This window comes from Leucopleurus acutus (genome assembly GCF_964270905.1).
Source record: "Leucopleurus acutus genome assembly, chromosome: 5".
In the NCBI taxonomy this organism is placed as follows: Eukaryota; Metazoa; Chordata; class Mammalia; order Artiodactyla; family Delphinidae; genus Leucopleurus; species Leucopleurus acutus.
In genome coordinates, this window is record NC_139147.1 from 83313150 (window position 1) to 83331977 (window position 18828).

An 18828-nucleotide genomic window follows, 5' to 3' on the forward strand; every position below is an offset into this window, starting at 1 on the left:
CCAGGCACTGCACTAAGCATGCATCACCTCCTTTAATGATTAAAATAGCCCAAGAGACAAGCACTATTATTATCTTACAGGTGAGGAAATCAAAGCCCAGACAAGCCCAAGAGACAAGCACTATTATTATCTTACAGGTGAGGAAATCAAAGCCCAGACAAGGTAAGTTGCTCATGATAAGCTAGTAAAGTGGTAGAGCCAGGATGTTGAACTCAGATGATCTACCCTCAGAACACTTGAACCTTTGTTTTTAATCTACTACCATAGACAATAAAATTTCCTTAATGTTTATTTCCTGGTTTATTTCTCTTTGATTTTCCCTAAATCTCTTTTTTTTTTCTGAATCTTTTTAAAAATTGAGGGGCTTTCCTGGTGGTCCAGTGGTTAAGATTCCACGCTTCCACTGCAGGGGGCACAGGTTCGATCCCTGTTTGGGGAACTTAGATCCTGCAAGCTGCTCAGCACGGCCATAAAAAAAATTATAAATAAATAAATAGAGATATAATTGACATATACCAATATATTAGTTTTAGGTGTACAATATAATGATTTGATATATGTATATATTGTGAAATGATTACCACAATAAGTTTAGCTAATATCCAATTAAATGTCCTAAATCTCTTAATATACCTCCTTTTGAAAATTCCCATCAGTCTTGGCTGACCTCAAAAGAAAGGGACAGGTGGAGAAACAGGTGTAGAGTGGGAGACCTAGTGCCAAGCCAGTGGGCAAAGGTGGGAGCTGGTGGGGCCCAGGCAGGGAATGGGACAGGACAGGTGGTTGAGTCTAGAGCCCACATTTACCTCTTGAGCCAGTGAGAGCCCCTGGGAGTGACTCTCTTTCTATCACAGGCCCTGGCACACAGTAGGTGCCCAATAAATGTTGGCTGACTCAGTTACAGGGATGATGTGAGAAAACTCACTGGCTCTGTTAGTGGAATAGACCCTATTTTCTAATCTCTGTGTGGAGCAGGCCGCTGGGCCACTGAGGTCCCTGTCCAGGATACCTCTCACCTTGGCCACCACCAACCCAGCCTGTAGGTTGCTTCTCCTCTGATCTGGCCCAGGACGGAGGATTGAACTTGTCCCCCCAGATCAGGAGAACACTGTCCAGGTCAGGGCCAAAAATGTCAACAACCTTTATCAAGGGTGGTGGTATAGGGGTGGGGACAGGGTAAATCTAAAGGGAAAGGGCCTCAGAAAATGACATTCAGCCGTGTCACTTGTTGCAAAACGCAACTCAGTTGTCTTCTGCTTGTGGGCTGCCTCCCTGCCTTCGGGACCAGTGGCTATTTCCCCAAGCCTCAGAAGCATCTATGTGCTCATATTTGGGCTCCAGGAGAATTAAGCCTAGAGAAAGAGTTTTACCTCCTGCCTGTCTCAAGCTCAGTATCCAAAATTCCCAGCCCCACGTGAAGCCCAAATTGGAAGATGGCTTAGTTCATTAGTATTCAGTCAATAAATATTTCTTGTTGTATGTGCTGGGTGGAAGCCACAGCAGGAAACAAGACAGTGGCAGATCCTTCCCCTCATGAAAGACATCAAACATACATTAATATACAGTTAATTTGTAAACTTCTGAATCAGAAATAATTTCAAAATGTGTACAAAAATTGGAAGATTAGCATTTTTTAAAACTAATTTGTTGTTCTGAACCATTGATTGTTCACATCGTGCCTCTTTACCCGTAAATACTTCAATGTATGTTTCTTAAGAACAGGGACATGGGACTTCCCTGGTGGCACAGTGGATAAGACTCCATGCTCCCAGTGCAGGGGGCCTGGGTTTGATCCCTGGTCAGGGAACTAGATCCCACATGCATGCCGCAACTAAGAGTTCATATGCCACAACTAAGGAGCCCACGTGCTGCAACTCAGGAGCACGCCTGCACCAACTAAGACCTGGTGCAACCAAATAAATAAATAAATATTTTTTAAAAAAAACAAACAAACAAAAAAGAACAAGGACACACTCTTACATAGACACAGAATAGTTGTCAAATTCTGGAAACTTAACATTGAAACAATTCCATTATCTAAACCACAGTCAGTATTCCAGTTTCACTAACTGTTGCAAAAATGTTCTTCATAAATACTCCCCCTCCCCCATCCAATCCAGGATCACACATTGCATTTAGTTGATAGTTCATATCATCTGTCAACTTGAAGGGTGGGTTTGGATGAGATTAACATTTAAGTTAGTTAACTGTTAGTAAGCAGACTACCCTCCATAATGTGGGTGGGCCTCATCCAATCAGTTGAAGGCCTGAACAGAGTAAAAAGACTGGTCTCTCCAGCAAGAGGGGATTTTCTAACAGACTGCCTTCAGATTTTGCCTGAACTATCACAGATAATGTTGCCAGATTTGTTCATTGTAATGCTACTATTTTTCTTTTTGTAATTAAATAAGTACTTTTGTAGAGATTGTTTGATTCTATGTAACTATCCTAATCTTCATCAAAATCTTACCTACAAGTTTTAGCCTCCATTAATATCCCAGTTAATATTTTATGTCAGTTTTATTGAGGTATAATTTACCTTACCATTTTTATTGTGGTAAAATACGCATACATAAAATTTACCATGGCAACTAGTGAAAGAATTCAGCAAGGTAGCCAGATATAAGATCAATCTTCAAAAATCAATAGCATATCTCTACACCAGCTGTAACCAAGTAGAAAATGCAATAAAAAAGATGCTTTCCCAATGATGACGAAAACTATAAAGTATCTAAGAATCTACTTAATCAAGATCACATGAGACCTCTATGAAGAAAACTTTAAAGCTCAAAGGACACAGAAAACGATCAAAATAACTAGAAAGATACTCCATTGTCGTAGATGGAATGGCTAAAAAACTAACAATGTTAATTTTTCACAGTTAATCTGTACATTCAATGCAATCCCAATTAAAATCCATGAGGATTTTCTAAAGTGTAATAAACTTACTCCACTATATATACAGAGACAGTTTCAAAATTAGCAAAGTCAAAATTCAGAGTTTCAAAATTAGCAAAATATATAAAAAGAAGGAAGAGTGGGGCTTACCTTATCAGATATCAAGACATGCTACAAGACTACAGTAAGCAAAAGAGTATGGTAGGGCTTCCCTGGTGGCACAGTGGTTGAGAGTCCGCCTGCCGATGCAGGGGACACGGGTTCGTGCCCCGGTCCGGGAAGATCCCACATGCCACGGAGCGGCTAGGCCCATGAGCCATGGATGCTGAGCCTGCGTGTCCGGAGCCTGTGCTCCACAACGGGAGAGGCCACAACAGTGAGAGGCCTGCGTACAGAAAGAAAAGGAAAAAAAAGAGTACGGTAGTGTTACAAGAACAAGTTGGGAACTCCCTGGTGGTCCAGTGGTTAGGACCTCGGCATGGGTTCCATCCCTCGTTGGGGAACTAAGATCCCGCAAGCCTTGTAGCATGGCCAAAACAAAACAACAAACAAACAAAAAGAACAAGTAGATCAATAGAGAACCTGACTCATGTATGATATGATATAAATGAGAACATAACATGCAACAAATGTGGCACCACCATCACTGAGAAAAGGGTAGCTTGTTTGGTAGATAGTGTTAGAAAAACTGGTTCATTATGTAGAGAAAGGTGAAAAAACATATTCTTATACAACAACACATACATAGTGAATTCTACAGGATTCAACCTAAATAAGAAAAACAAAACTATACAATGAATAGAGAAAACAATGTTGCAAAAAATCTCTGTTCCCTAAGGGTGACGGGGAAGGATTTAAGCATTTTAAAAGAACAAATCACTGTTGCAAAACACTGATGACTTTGATATTATAAAAATTAAGTATTTCTTCTCCACAAGAGTCTTATTAATCACAAAGGGAAAAATAACAATTTAAAGCATAGAAACCTGGCAGACACCACCTTAACCAAGTAATCAAAGTTAACATCACCAGTAATGGGACAAATTGACATCACATGCCTCCTGATAAGACGTACTGAGAAGGTACAGTCTCACTTCTGTGATATTCCTGCCCAAAATGCACAGCCTGAATCTAATCATGAGGAGACACCAGACTAACCCAAACTGAGGGACATTCTCAAAATGAATGTCCTGTACCCTTCCAAAATGATAAGGTCATGAAAGATAAAGAAAGGTTGAAGAACTGCTCCAGATTAAAGAAGGCTAAAGAGACAGGACAGCTAAATGCAATGTGTGATCCTGAATCAAACATATTTTTTTCTTTTCATATAAAGGAAATTGCTGATACAATTGGCAAAATTTGGATAAACTCTATAGATTAGATAATATTACTGTATCAAGGTTTATTTCCCAATTTTGATAATTATACTGTGGCTACATAAGTAAAGTCCTTGTTTTTAGAAAACAGCATATTGGGTACTTAGAAATAAAGAAACATTATGTCTGCAACTTACTCTCAAATGACTTAGGAAAAAGTATACACACACACACATACACATAACACAGAGAAGGATAAAGCAAATGTGGCAAAATGTTAACATTTAGGAATCTGGCTGAAGAAAAGAGCAGAATTCTTTGTAATATTTTGCAATATTTCTCCAAGTCTGAAGTTATTCTAAAATAAAATGTTACAAAAATTAAGGATTTCTGATTAATGAAAGATACTAAGGAGAGAGTTAATGGTTGCCATGGTGAGAGGTGTTTCCCTACATATAAATTTATAGGTTTACGTGTTCATATGAGTATAAAGTTTGGAAAGATATCTATGAAACTGGTAACAATAGTTTCTTTAGGGAAGAGGGAACTAGAATTAGGAGGGAGAGGAGTATATTAACTATTTGAATATACCACCGCATTTTCAACTTGTTACAATTCATATATTATTTTTATATTTTAAAAATATATTTTTAAAAAATTTGAAACAATCTCAAGCATACAGAAAATTTTAAGTACAGAACAAAGAACTTCCCACCATGAACCATTTACAAGTAAGTAGCCAATTTATGTCCCATCACTCTTGATATAGTGTGTAGTTTCTACAAACAAGGACATTCTCCTAAATAACTACGGCACAACTGTCAAAATCAGGGAATTAACATTGATACGTCTCTACCATCTAATCCTCATACCTCGCTTCAGTTTTGCCTAGTGTCCTAATAATGTCCTTTATGATAATAATTTTAAAAATCCATCTCAGATCACGTGTTGCATTTTGTCATCTCTCTGGAGTCTCTTCTTCACTCTGGAACAGTTCCTCAGTCTTTTCTTGACTTTCATGACCTTGATATTTTGAAAGAGTACAGGATATTTATTTTGCAGAATGTCCTTTAATTTGGGTTTATCTGATACTTTCCTATGATTAGATTCAGGTTACACAACTTTGGAGGGAAAATCACAGAAACTATGCTGTGTTCGTTTTTAAAAAAAATTTTAGGGACTTCCCTGGTGGTCCAATGGTAAAGAATCCGCCTTCCAATGCAGGGGACACGGGTTCGATCGCTGGTTGGGGAACTAAGATCCCACATGCTGCGGGACAACTAAGCCCACATGCCTCAAAGAGAGAGCCCACGTGCTGCAAACTACAGAGCCCACACGCCCTGGAGCCTGCACACGCCACAACTAGAGAGAAACCCGCGCGCTGCCAACGAAAGATCCCACGTGCTTAAAAAAGATCCTGTGTGCCGCAACTACGACCCCACGCAGCCAAAAAAATAAAAAAGAAAAAAAAGGAAAATAAATAAATATTAAAAAAATTTTAAACCATTTTTAATTGAAGTATAGTTAATTTACAATGTTGTGTTAGTTTCAAGTGTACAGCAAAGTAATCCGAATATATATATACATATTCTTTTTCAGATTCTTTTCCTTTATAGGTTATTACCTAATACTATGTCCAAGATATTGAATATAGTTCTCTGTGCTGTACAGTAGGTCCCCCTTTGGTAACCATAAGTTTGTTTTCTATGTCTGTGAGTCTATTTCTGTTTTGTAAATAAGTTCATTTGTATCATTTTTTAAGATTCCACATGTAATTGATATCATATATTTGTCTTTGTTGGACTTCACTTGATATGATAATCTCTAAGTCCATCCATGTTGCTGCAAATGGCATTATTTCAGTGTTTTTTATGGCAGAGTGATATTCCATTGTATATATATACCACACTTTCTTTATCCATTCATCTCTTGATGGACATTTAGGTTGCTTCCATGTCTTGGCTATTGTAACTAGTGCTGCTATGAACATTGGGGTGCATGTATCTTTTTGAATTAGAGTTTCCTCTGGATATATGCCCAGGAGTGGGATTGCAGGATCATATGGCAACTCTATTTTTCGTTTTTTAAGGAACCTCCAGACTGTTTTCTGTAGTGGTTGCACCAATTTATACTCCCACCAAGAGTGTAGGAGAGTTCCTTTTTCTCCACACCCTTTCCAGCATTTATTATTTGTAGACATTTTAATGATGGCCATTCTGACTGGTGTGAGGTGATACCTCATTGTAGTTTTGGTTTGCATTTCTCTAATAATTAGTGACATTGAGCATCTTTTCATGTGCCTGTTGGCCATTTGTATGTCTTCTTTGGAGAAATGTCTATTTAGGTCTTCTGCCCATTTTTTTTTTTTTGCCCATTTTTCAAATTAGGTTGTTTGGTTTTTTGCTTTTCTTTTTTTTTTATAGTAAGCGGTATGAGCTGTTTGCATATTTTGGAAATTAATCCCTTGTTGGTAGCATTGTTTGCAAATATTTTCTCCCAGTCTGTAGGATCACATGTTGTTTTTGTTTTGTTTGTGGTTTCCTTTATTGTGAAAAAGCTTTTAAGTTTGTCTCACTTGTTAATTTTTGTTTTTATTTCCAATACTCTAGGAGACAGAACCAAAAATATATTGCTGTGATTTATGTCAAAGAGTGTTCTGTGTTAGGAATTCCCTCTAGGAATTTTATAGTATTTGGTCTTACATTTAAACCTTTAATCCATTTTGAGTTTATTTTTGTATATGGTGTTAAGGAATGTTCTAATTTCATTCTTTTGCAGGTAGCTGTTCAGTTTCCCCAGCACCACTTATTGAAGAGACTGTCTTTTCCCTATTGTATATTCTTGCCTCCTTTGTTGTAGATTAATTGATCATTAAGTGGGTGGGTTTATATCTGGGTTTTCTATCCTGTTCCATTGATCTTGTGTCTGTTTTTTTGTGCCAGTATCATACTATTTTGATTACTGTAGCTTTGTAGTATAGTCTCAAATCAGGGAGCATGATTCCTCCAGCTCTGTTCTTCTTTCTCAAAATTGTTTTTGCTGTTTGGGGTCTTTTGTGTTTCCATACAAATTTAAAAAATTTTTTTGTTCTAGTTCTGTGAAAAATGCCTTTGGTAGTTTGGTAGGGATTGCATTTAATCTGTAGATTGCCTTGGGTAGTATGGTAATTTTAACAATATTGATTCTTCCAATCCAAGGACACAATGTATCTTTCCATCTGTTTGTGTCCTCCTCAATTTCTTTCATCAGCATCTTGTAGTTTTCAGAGTACAGGTTTTTTGCCTCCTTAGGTAGGTTTATTCCTAGGTATTTTATTCTTTTTGATGTGATCGTAAATGGGATTGTTTCCTTAATTTCTCTTTCTGATATTTTGTTGTAAGTGTATAGAAATGCAACAGATTTCTGACGCTGTGTTCTTCTGATTGCATCCTATTGGGTGGCACAAGATTTTGATTTTATATTACTGATGATGTTTCCTGTGATTACTTGATTAAAAGTGGTGTCTCTTAGGCTTCTCTACTGTAAAATCACTCCTTTTCCCTTTATAATGAATAAATGTTTTGAGTGGAAACATTTTGAAAATATGTATCTCATTCCTCATCCAACTTTTAATTTATTCATGTATTTATGTATACCAGTATGGATTCATTGTTTTCTATTTTATTCAGGGGTTACAGTCTTTACCTATCATTATTTATATTGAGCTCAAACTGTCCCTAATTCATCCAGTGGGAACACTTCAAGCTGACTTTTGTGTCTTTTTCCCATGTCCCAATCATTCTTTCAGTACTTCTTTGCTTTCAAGTACAAGATTTCCAGGCTCATCTTGCATCTTTTCTCCTGCAGTCCTAGAATCAGATATTTCACTAGGGAGCCCTTGTACCTTATAGTGAAGAATGATATTTAGATGCTAGGATTTGGGCCCTGGGTGTGCTTATTGCCATTGGGGTAGAAGTGTCACTTCCCTAAGGCCCTATCAATAGCCAGAGGGACTTCCCTGGCTGTCCAGTGGTTAAGACTCCGTGCTCCCAATGCAGGGGGCATGGGTTCAATCCCTGGTCAGGGAACTAAGATCCAGCATGCTGCATGGCATGGCCAAAAAAGAAAGAAAATAAAAAATAAAGACAAACTATTCTTAGTTTAAAAAAAATAGGGACTTCTTTGGTGGTCCAGTGGTAAAGAATCCGCCTTGCAATGCAGGGGACACAGATTCGATCCCTGGTCAGGGAACTAAGATCCGACATGCCACAGGACAACTAAGCCCACGCACTACAGCTACTGAGCTCGCACGTCTCAACTAGAGCCCACGTGCTGCAAACCACAGAGCCTATGCACTCTGGAACCCACGTGCCACAACTATAGAGCCCATGTGCCCTGAAGCCAGCGTGCCACAACTAGACAGAAGCCCGCGTGCTGCAATGAAAGATCCTGCGTGCCTCAATGAAGATCCCACGTGCCGTAACTAAGACCCCATGCAGCCAAAAATAAATAAAAATATATAAATAAATAATCTTAAAAAAATAGCCAGAGCTGGGACAGAGCTACACACACACTTAATTCTGTACTTATTTCTGTTGTCCATCTCTTTGTATTGAAAACCATGAGTTCACACTAATATCTCCAGTTTTAATCCAGCATCGCAATGTTCATTTGTTTTCTCCCTTCCTATATTTTTTTAAAGGATTGATTGATTGATTGATTTATTATTTAGGCTGCTTCGGGTCTTAGTTGCTGCACGCAGAATCTTACTGAGGCATGTGGGATCTTTCATCGCACGGGCTCTTGGTTGTGGCACGCGGGCTTCTCACTAGTTGTGGTGTATGGGTTTTCTCTTCTCTAGTTGTGGCATGCGAGCTCCAGAGTGCGTACGCTCTGTACTTTGCAGCACAGGGGCTCTATGAGGTGCTCGAGCTCAGTAGTTGTGGCACGTGGGCTTAGTTGCCCTGTGGCATGTGGGATCTTATTTCCCTGACTAGGGATCGAACCCGCGTCCCCTGCATTGTAAGGTGGATTCTTTACCACTGGACCACCAGGGAAGTCCCTCCCTTCCTATATTTGTAATTTCCTTCTCCAGCTGTGAGAAAGAAACCTGGCTCCCATTTACCCGAATATATTTATTCACATGATCGGTTCCCCATTGCCACTGCCCTCTTACACATTTAGATACCCTTCTCACTCTACTTTGTCTCCAACACACTGTGTTGGGTTGCTGCCCCCTTCCACGTCAGTGAGTGCCCTCCTCACCCCAACCTTGCCCAACACCCTGTCCTGGTCATCCCTTCCTCAGGAATGCCCCCTCCCCCTTCTTGGGCTCTGAATCTCCACACCAGGCTGCACTCCCATCCCCATTGTTGCAGGTACACCATCGTCACTCTGTTGGGTCTCTGGTACCTGCAGCAGGCCATTCCCATGCATGGATGTCCTCACTTCACTTGGGCTCTGACACCTCACGCTGGGCAACCTTCCTACACAGACGCCCTTCTCACCCTGATCAGGTCCTGACATCCTGCTCTAGGTCTCTGAGGGGGATCCCACCTTATTGTGGACAAGTACCTTGCTCTACCCCATCTAATGGCTTCAGGACTGAATTGTTCAGGGAGGGAAGGGAAGGAAAGAAGATGACTTTTTTAAGTTTTAGAAGTTTAAGAGCACTCTTAGGGCGATGAAACTACTCTGCATGATACTATAATGATGAATACATGTCATTATACATTGTACAGAATGTACAACACCTCATGTAAACTGTGGACTTTGGGTGATAATGATGTGTCAGTATAGGTTCATCAGTTGTAAGCTCCCACTCTGGCGGGGGATACTGACAATAGGGGAGGCTATGCAAGTGGGGCGCAGGGGAATGTGGGAAATCTGTGTACCTTCCCCTCAGTTTTGCTGTGAACCTAAAACTGATCTAAAAAATACAGTCTCTTTTAAAATGAGATAAGATTTTTACTTCTTGCAAGAAAATTGCATCTCTATGTTGTGTTGATTTATGTAGTATAATAATGATTACTGAAAAATGACTGTATGAGTAACTTGACATTTTACACTACTAATTCTATAAGGAAACCTTTTATAAACTGCAAACAAAATGAAGGGAAACCAAAAGCTGAACCTTATCCTGTCATAAATGTTAAAATGATCACAAAAAGCGATCAAACATTATATTCCATATAATTCCATTATGTTAGTATGTAACACTTATAAGTATTATCCTGGGGTAGGGATGGGGGGTGGGGAGTTCAGGGTGAGGAAGCAGGATTCACAGTGCAGGCAGAATATGGTGGTGTAGAGGAAATAAGGTAAGCCAACATGACATGAAGGATAATTGCTGAAGCTGGGTAATGCATTCATAGGGCTTCATTATTCTGTTTCTCTACTCTTGTACGTTTGCAAATTTCCATAATAAATAGTTTAAAATATATATGCAATATAAAGAGAATATATATCATCATTTAAAAAATTTGAGATCAAAGCTTTACAGTAGCAGAAGAAATGTACAATTAATATCTTCACCAGCAACCTGGTGACAAGGATGTCCAAACAAGTGCTCCACCATATTCTTTCTCCCAAAGGAGCTGCACCAGCTGTTCCAACCAAAAGACCAACACATATCATCAAATTGTACAAATATTCCTGTGGACTTACTGGGATACAGGCCCATAGGTCAATGGAGTTTAGTTATGGAGAAAAGAATATTCCTTTTCACAAAACTTTGAGTTTCACTATTGTTTACCTGGCTCATTGCTGGCGCCTTGAAGGATTCCAAGATAAATCCCCTTTCCTGCAACTTGGATACAACAGATGCAAGGTGGAATGAGGCCAGCATTCCAAGGGGTTGGAAGCAAAGTGCTGTGGGAACCCAGAAGGAGAAAGGGGAGATGATTTCAGAAGGAAAGGGTTTTAAGAAAGAAAGAAAGAGAGAGAGAGAGAGAGAGAGAGAGAAAGAAAGAAAGGAGGGAGGGAGGGAGAGAGGGAGGGAGGGAGGGAGGAAGGGAAGAAGGAAGGAAGGAACAAAGGAAGGAAGGGAGGGAGAAAGAGAAAGAGAGAGAGAGAAAGAGAAAGAAAGGAGGGAGGAAGGGAGGGAGGGAGGGAGGAAGGAAGGAAGGAAGTTAACGTTGAGACAAACTATGCTGCTTCCCTTCTTCCTTTATCAGGAATTGCCCTAATTTCTGTTTACTTTCCTGACACTGTCTACCTTGATTTGTCACTGAAGGGTGTCCAAGCTAAATGAAACAGAGTGTTTTTTTCTTGGGGCTGGAATGAAATAACTTGGGTTGGCAAGTGTGATTATTTAAGGCTGATCAGAAACTGTGATTAGTACCATATTACGTCTTTTTTTTTTTTAATTTATTTATTTATTTAGGCTGTGTTCGGTGTTTGTTGCTGCTCGCGGGCTTTCTCTAGTTGCGGCAAGCAGGAGCTACTCTTCATTGCGGTGCGCAGGCTTCTCATTGCGGTGGCTTCTCTTGTTGCGGAGCACGGGCTCTAGGCACGCAGGCTTCAGTAGTTGTGGCACTCGGGCTCAGTAGTTGTGGCACATGGGCTTAGTTGCTCCGCAACATGTGGGATCTTCCCGGACCAGGGCTCGAACCCGTGTCCCCTGCATTGGCAGGCAGATTCTTAACCATTGCGCCACCAGGGAAGCCCCCATATTATGTCTTTGATTACCTTTTAATGGGAAAATGATTATTTAATAAATTAGGTTTGTTTCGTAGATAAAATCTTTCAAAACACAATGGTATGCTCCAGGTGGGCTGGTAGGCTGCTCAGACACGGCCCCCCTGAGCCCCAGTACCCACTGAGGTCACCCCAGCACAGAGGTGCTCCTCATCAGCTTAGATCCCAAACGTCAGCTTGGTCGGGTGTCTTGCTGTGCTAGACTGGGCAAGCTGAAGCTTTGGGCCCATCCTGACCTCAGGGCAAACCCCAGCGCAGAGACTCATGAGTTGGGTAGACCTAGGCAAGATTAGTTTAGTTTAGTTTTTTAAAACATTTCTGAGTTTCCATTTACTCATAAAGTGCCGATTTTTAAAAGAAAATTATTGGAGTATAGTTGATTTACAATGTTGTGTTAGTTTCAGGTGTACAGCAAAGTGATTCAGTTACACATACACATATATCCACTCTTTTTAAGATTCTTTTCCCACATAGGCCATTACAGAGTATTGAGTAGAGTTCTCTGTGCTATACAGTAGGTCCTTATTAGTTATTTGTTTTATATATAGTAGTGTGTATAGGTCAATCTCAATCTTCCAGTATATCCCTACCTGCCCCACACACAAGGGATATTAGATGAATGTGTGGTCATCATGGTTGGTACAGTCCATCTGCTTTTTTTTTTTTTAATTTTATTTATTTTTTTATACAGCAGGTTCTTATTAGTTATCCATTCTATACATATTAGTGTATACATGTCAATCCCAATCTCCCAATTCATCACACCACCACCACTCCCGCCGCTTTCCCCCCTTGGTGTCCATACATTTGTTCTCTACATCTGTGTCTCTATTTCTGCCCTGCAAACCGGTTCATCTGTACCATTTTTCTGGGTTCCACATATATGCGTTAACATACGATATTCGTTTTTCTCTTTCTGACTTACTTCACTCTGTATGACAGTCTCTAGATCCACACACACCTCTACAAATGACCCAATTTCATTCCTTTTTATGGTTGAGTAATATTCCATTGTATATAATCCATACCACATTGTTTTGTTGTGAGGATGAAACAAGTTAACTCATATAAAATGATTAGAATAATGCTTGGAACATAGTGCCCAGTAAATTATTATCATTGTTGGATCAAGCCAAGTGTTTTTATCTCCCACTGTTGAAACTTAGAAGAGACTGATGTATAAACCAGATGTCAGTTTATTATCATTAGAAACACAGCCAACAGGGGGCCTAAAAATCCATTTTTACTGGTTAGTACATCCACTCCAGATGAGAAAGGTCACACAAACTGAGTCACAAGCCAAAGAAATCAGATGAGGGTGGAATGGAGTGGGGGAGTTAGTGGATGGAGCTCAGGGGCCTGTGGTGTCAAGCTCTGATGGACGAAGGCATCCAGTGCCTCTGAAGGGCAAGACCTGCTAAAGGGACAAGCCACAAAATAGAGTCTGCTTCCTCTCAGGCGGGTCTGGGGACCCACTGACCAATTCTTGGTCTGTCCATTGCAGGATTCTGGCATTCTTGATTTGAATCACATTTCATGTGCTCTTCACATCACTTGTGTTCTTCTTTGGCTAAATAATATACACTCATCAACCTGATGGTTGTTAAATGTCCCCTCCCGACCCTGAAACACACATACACCAGCAAACTACAATTTACAAACTCTTGAATGACTTCTACATTTCAACCATTGTTTGTTCATTCTTACTAGTTTTACTCTAAGATAACTCTGCTCCCAACTTCTGGGTGTGCCATACCTGGGTGTGTTCTGACTGTAGAGTTCATGCAGGAGGTACAGTAAGAAACCTTTGGTGGGGAGAAGGTTCAGAATGACTATGCTTAAAGGTCTCTAGCAGTAAAGAAAAACCTAGACTTCTACAATGATGGAGAGTCACCAACCTAGAACAAAGTATTGAGTGATGGAACAAACTGAGTATAGAACATTCAGAAAGAACTAGAGGGACATGTGTGTGTGTGTGTGTGTGTGTGTGTGTGTGTAGAAAAATCAAAAGAAAAAGTCTCTGCAGTGGGAGAAGAATCCAAGAAAGGGTCCCTTCTAGGCCCAAGGACACAAAATAGGAGGTGTGGGTACATGTCTTGTTGCTTGAGGCACCATGACCAAACACAGTGGATTTCAGCCACAGGGCATTGCAAGCAATATCACACTAAAAATCAATAAAGCAGTAAAGGTCGCAACAAATACTAATCATCATCATAATGGCTATCAATTATGGAACTACTAGGAACCACATGAGAGTTTTGCTTATATTATCTGATTTAATATTCACCATAACCCTACCCTGTAAGGACCATTATTATTCTCATTTTATAGATAAGGAAACTGAGGCACTGAGAAGCTAATTTGCTGAGGTCACACAGTTATTAGATAACAGAATCTGGAATCAAATGCAATTCTGATTCCAGAGATGGCTCCCTAATTTACAAGTTTAAAACAAATTAAAATAGGTTCATAGTCCCCCTCATTCTGGGTTCAAAATATTTCCCTACAAGGATAGAAGGGCACATGACCCTGGGCATACTCACTGGCATGTGTGATATGAATAGCTGTGGAACAAAGTTCAGAATAGCCGATCCAGAAAGACGTGAGAAGGCTGGGGACGCAGATACTTTGGTTATTGCCCCATCTCTGCATGCACAGAGGTATCTGAACCTAAGCAAGACACTTAACATCTTTTTTTAAAATTCCATTCTTTTTTTAATTTATTTTTTATACAGCAGGTTATTTTTTTTCCATAAATCTATTTATTTATTTTTGGCTGTGTTGGGTTTTCGTTGCTGTGCGTGGGCTTTCTCTAGTTGCAGAGAGCGGGGGCCACTGTTTGTTGCAGTGCGCGGGCTTCTCATTGTTGCAGCTTCTTGTTGCAGAGCATGGGCTCTAGGTGCGCATGCTTCTGTACTTGTGGTACCCGGGCTCAGTAGTTGTGGTTTGTGGGCTCTAGAGCTCAAGCTCAGTAGTTGTGGCGCACAGGCTTAGTTGCTCTGCGGCATGTGGGATCTTCCCGGGCCAGGGCTCAAACCCACATCCCCTGCATTGGCAGGCGGATTCTTAACCACTGTGCCACCAGGGAAGCCCTATACAGCAGGTTCTTATTAGTTATCTATTTTATACATATTAGTGTATATATGTCAATCCGAATCTCTCAATTCATCCCACCACCACCACCCCTTCCCCCTCGATGTCCATACGTTTGTTCTCTACATCTGTGTCTCTACTTTATTAAATATTTATTTATTTTTGGCAGCATTGGGTCTCTGTTGCTGCAAGCGGGCTTTCTCTAGCCGTGAGAAGCGGGGGGCTACTCTTCGTTGCAGTGCACAGTCTTCTCACTGCGGTGGCTTCTCTTGTTGCGGAGCATGGGCTCTAGGCGCGCGGGCTTCAGTACTTGTGGCACGTGGATGGCACTTGTGGCACGTGGGCTCAGTAGATGTGGTGCACGGGCTTATGTTGCTCCGCATGTGGGATCTTCCCAGACCAGGGCTCAAACCTGTGTCCCCTGCATCGGCAGGCGGATTCTTAACCACTGCACCACCAGGGAAGTCCTGTGTCTCTATTTCGGCCTTGCAAACCAGTTCAGATGTACCATTTTTCTAGATATGTGTTAATATACGATATTTTTCTCCTTCTGACTTGCTTCACTCCGTACGACAGTCTCTAGATCCATCCACGTCTCTACAAATGACCCAATTTTGTTCCTTTTTATGGTTAATATTCCATTGTATATATGTACCACATCTTCTTTATCCATTCATCTGTTGATGGGCATTTAGGTTACTTTCATGACCTGGTTATTCTAAATAGTGCTACAATGAACATTGGGGTGCATGTGTCTCTCTGAATTATGGTTTTCTCTGGGTGTATGCCCAGTAGTGGGATTGCCGGGTCATATGGTAATTCTAGTTTTAGTTTTTTAAGGAACCTCCATACTGTTCTCCATAGTGGTTGTATCAATTTACATTCCCACCAACAGGGCAAGAGGGTTCCCTTTTCTCCACACCCTCTCCAGCATTTGTTGTTCATAGATTTTCTGACGATGCCCATTCTAACCAGTGTGAGGTGATACCTCGTTGTAGTTTTGATTTGCATTTCTCTAATAATTAGTGATATTGAGGTTTTCATGTGCCTCTTGGCCATCTGTTTGTCTTCTTTGGAGAAATGTCTATTTAGGTCTGCCCATGTTTTGATTGGGTTGTTTGTTTTTTTTAATATTGAGCTGCCTGAGCTGTTTATATAATTTGGAGGTTAATCCCTTGTCTGTTGATTCATTTGCAAATATTTTCTCCTATTCTGTGGGTTGTCTTTTCGTCTTGTTTATAGTTTCCTTTGCCGTGCAAAAGTTTTTAAGTTTCAGGCTTCCCTGGTGGCGCAGTGGTTGAGAGTCCGCCTGCTGATGCAGGGGACGTGGGGACATGGGTTCATGCCCCGGTCCGGGAGGATCCCACATGCCGCGGAGTGGCTGGGCCCGTGAGCCATGGCCGCTGAGCCTGTGCGTCCGGAGCCTGTGCTCCGCAACGGGAGAGGCCACGACAGTGAGAGGCCCGCGTAACGCAAAAAAAAAAAAAAAAAAAAAAGCTTTTAAGTTTCATTAGGTCCCATTTGTTTTTATTTCCATTACTCTAGGAGGTGGGTCAAAAAAGATCTTGCTGTGATTTATGTCGGAATGTTCTTCCTATGTTTTCCTCTAAAAGTTTTACAGAAGACACTTAACATCTTTCTGCTTCAAGCTTCTGTTCTATAAAATGAGGATAACTCAGCAGGAGCCACGTAACACGAGATTATTGAGGAGACAAGACAGAAAGAGAACATTTGTGGAAGCATTTCTCAATGTTAAAAATGCTATAGCATGGGTTGATAAATATTTATTCTAATTTAGGATTTCAAAGGTCTCTCTATATACAGTACAGCAGAAATCCCTTCCAAACCATGCATTTATTTAACATAAAGAGAAACCTAGAATTACCAACAGGGCATGGCCTATACATGTTATTAGAATGGGCTTTAATTGCAGTGATTTCTAACTCAGCGGGTGCCAGGCAGAGTCTCACGCTGCATTCCTGCTTTCTGATGCTTGGGTTAGCAGATGAGGCCTATGGGGTGGCCCTCCTGGGGCCATCATCTTGATGATGGCCTGGAGTGCTTGTGTGTGTATGTGCGAGTCTGCGTGTCTCCACAGGACACTCCAGGCTGCTCTCCTATCACTCCTCCCATGAAATGACACCCTTTGGATCCACAGCACTTTACAGTGTACAAAAAATTTTATTCAGTTTACACAGGACCTTGTCTTATTTAATCCTTCCTCCTACCCAAGAAGCGGGCAACACAAACTGCGTTATGCCCATTTTATGGATGGTAATTTATTCAGGAGAGATTGATTTGCCTAAGATGCCATCAGTGGTAGAGCTGGCTAATCCCAGTGCATGACTTTTCCACTATACCACAGGTATCGAATCATTTAATGAACTATTCACGGAGCACCTAGCGTGTGTCAGCCACTGTGCCAGGACCTACTCATCAGCTTGTTCTCCCGAGAGAAGCTTCTTCAAGTCCCCCACCTCCCATCCCCCACCCCATGCAATTAATGATGAGTTTTAAGTGATTGAATTAACAAACTCTCACTATTCAGCACATGGTGCTAGGAACTGAGTGATAGGGCAGTATGGCTACTCAGAGCTGTGCTCTAGAGCCAGACTGTCCTGAACCCCTCCCACTATGTCAACTCCATTTCCTCATCTATAAAATGGGGATAATAACTGTGCCAGTTCGTAGGGTTGTGAGGGTTGACTTAGTGCAGGTAAAGCACTTACTACGGTGCCTACTGCGTAACAAGAGCCCAATAACTATTAACTGTCATTATTTCCTTAACATTGTCATAAAAGAAAACAAGGAGACGTTTGAAAAAAAAACAAACAAACCTGGCCCCTTTAATCTGTCTCTTAGTCCCAAAGCTTTGCACCTCCATCTCCGCTGCTCTTACCCCATATCCTTAGGGCTGGGTTTCGGTCATGGCCTGCTTGTCTCCTGGCCTCTGTGCTTTCCTTCTCCAATATCATTCCCTACTTTTTCTCAAATAATTTCCCCCAAATATTCACTTCTCAAGTATTTTTATTGAGCACCTCTTTATGTGCTAGGCACAGCAGTGGTTGCTATAGTGGTTGCTGCGATGAGCTTTCGGGAATGAAGGACTTGCCGCACTAGCTGCTGAGCACTGACTGATGGCAGCAAGTCCTCAGCCGTCACCACTTACGGGTAACTGCCTCAGCTGAAGGAAACTTCCTCTCCCAATGTCCTCACAGCTCCTTCTGGTGGCAGCCAGCATCCAGAGACTGTTCAACTCAGTGGAATAAGGCCGGACCCACTGCCTCAACTCAGAAGATCCCTGCCAGCTCCAGAATGTGGGGTTGATTGAGGCCTTCATTGGGCCTGCGTCAATACTCAACTTCTCCCTCTGCTCAATCTGGAGCACCTCCTCCCAGTAAACATACCAATCTCCTCTTCAAGCTGCTTCCCAGGAAACCCAACCTGCGACAGGGACAGAAGATGAAAAGATGAGCAAGCCATGGTCTGGCCTTCAAGGATATCAAGGCAAAGTGGGAACTACAACCCTAATAATGGCAAGCAGCTTACAGTGAGGGACACACAAAGTGCACTGAAGCCCACCTGGAGGGGGGCGGGTTTGAGGGGAGTCCATCACTCCAGGTGGACCCTGTGGGATTTCCCAGACTCTGACATCCAGGCTGCACACCCAGGCTGGTGCCGGGCAGTGGTGCGCTGATGTTGACATTGTTTGGTTTGCATCTGTGGGTGAGCCAGGCCCAGGCCTGGGGAGTGGCTCTTAGTAGAATGTTATGTTCTAAATGACGAACTAGACTGGGGCATGACCAGTGAGGGTAAATAGCCCTTTCTCTACTCGGCTAAAATT